A 2,153-nucleotide genomic window follows, 5' to 3' on the forward strand; every position below is an offset into this window, starting at 1 on the left:
TCCCTACATGGGATCTGCCCACGGTGTTGAGGGCTCTGAAGAGCCCTCCATTTGAGCCGCTACAGTCCATTGACCTTCGTTCCCTGATGCTTAAGACTGCTCTGCTACTAGCATTAGCATCGGTAAAGCGTATGGGAGATCTGCAGGCGCTATCAGTAAGCCCCACCTGCCTTGAATTCGGGCCCGACGACTCTAAGGTTGTCCTGAAACCAAGGCACGGTTATGTACCTACGGTGCTCTCTACTCCATTTAGAGCACAGGTGATAACTCTATCGGTGCTTCCTCCTTTGGAGCAAGACCAAGAGTTGAACTTATTCTGACCCGTCAGGGCGCTGAAAGTCTATGTTGAGCATTCCGCCCCGTTCAGGCGGTCGGATCAGCTATTCGTATGCTTCGGTGGCCGCACCAAGGGTTGTCCGGTTACGAAGCAGAGACTTTCAAAATGAATAATTGACGCTATTATGCTAGCATACTCTTCTTTGGGCCTTCAATGCCCCATGGGAGTAAGAGCCCACTCAACTAGAGGCACTGCCTCTTCCTGGGCCTGGTCTAGCGGTGTGTCCACAGCAGAGATTTGTGCGGTGGCCGGCTAGACCTCGCCGTCCACATTTGCCAGCTTTTATAATCTGGACATCCCGGCCTTACAGGCTCGGGTCCTTTCTGCATAAACAGGGCACTCTTTCATATGACAAAACCAGTGCTTGGTGTTTGCCTTTTTCATGTATGCTCTTGGCCCTCACTGAGTTCCGAGGCTGTACTAAATTATCTTGGGACGATTATGCAAGGCTGGACTAACCTCTGTGAGTTTGGCCCTACTGCCTTCTGCGGGGCTTCCCTGCAAAATACTTGGTCCCTCTGGGCCCCCCTTGGGTGCTTAAGACATTGCCTCTTCCTGGGCCTGGTCTAGCGGTGTGTCCATTGCAGAAATTTGTGTGGCAGCCGGCTGGGCCTCATCGTCCACATTTGCCAGATTCTATAGTCTGGTGCAGCTCCGCTGCCGAGCCATTGGTTCGTTTTTAATTCACTGCACGAACCAATGGCCGTGCACTTACACTGCGTTATTAAAAGGCTTCAGTCATCGGAGAAAAATTAGTTTTTCCCCAAAGCGTCTTAAACAGACGCAGTACTCGTTCCGTATCTCAGGGAACCGAGGTTACGTTAGTAACCGAGTATGTTATTATTTCATTTATTTTCCCTCCTAGAGGTGTAAATGAAGTTTCTGTATTTTTCTAATTATTTATATATTTTTTCATTTTTAAACATTTTATATATATTGTATAGTTTTCACCTTTTTATTGCTATGCCTTTAAGAAGCATGAAAGGAGAGTTGGCTCTAGTTTGCTCTGGATCTCTATGCTAATATGTTCAGGTTTCTGATGTCAGAAATCTAAGGATTTCAGAACAAGTTTAATGCTTGGTTTCAATTAAAACTCTTTTTAGACTAGAGATAAATGTTTGAGTTCTGAAATTTACCATATATTTTCATAGCACATCAATCTTGTGTATCTCAAAAGATCTAGTGTAATTTGATTCGTTATGATATAAGTTTGCTCGTTTGGTTGCTTGACCTCTTGAACTCTTGTGGCATGGGTGTGTGAGGAGCAGAGTAATATAATGCTGAGTAGATGTAATCTTGACTTCCAGGTCAAACTCATCAGGAAAATTCAGTTCAGCATCTAACCTATTGATCCATTTGCCACCATTATCGGCTTGTTTATTTGACCCGAGAGAGAGTGAGACAGAGTGTTTCAACTACTCAGGAAGTGAGAGGAGTGACATTAATGGGATTCAGAGAGAAAGACGAAATATTCTCAGATAATCCCAAATCTCTTCTGCCAATCAGGCCTTGCAGCTTTCTGAAACCTTACAGCAGGTTACGTCACTCTCATTCACAGCTGCTATGAGAGGCTCTATACTCAAGCTCTCCTGCGTGAATGAGTAAAACAACCTCTACAGTCACAGTTCTCAGCTAAATCTACTCTCAATTCAATTCTGAATCATTTGTGCAGCACTTTATGTAATGGCACTTGCCATAAAGCAGCTTTACTGAGATTGAAGGTGACGGTGGCACCAGAAAATGTCCAGGGGGATGAAGGAAGAAACCAAGGAGGTGACAGAGGTTCAAATAATATCAATTTCTGATCATGTTATCT

The sequence above is a fragment of the Sinocyclocheilus anshuiensis genome, unplaced genomic scaffold (genome assembly GCF_001515605.1).
Source record: "Sinocyclocheilus anshuiensis isolate Anshui unplaced genomic scaffold, SAMN03320099.WGS_v1.1 scaffold539, whole genome shotgun sequence".
Lineage (NCBI taxonomy): Eukaryota > Metazoa > Chordata > Actinopteri > Cypriniformes > Cyprinidae > Sinocyclocheilus > Sinocyclocheilus anshuiensis.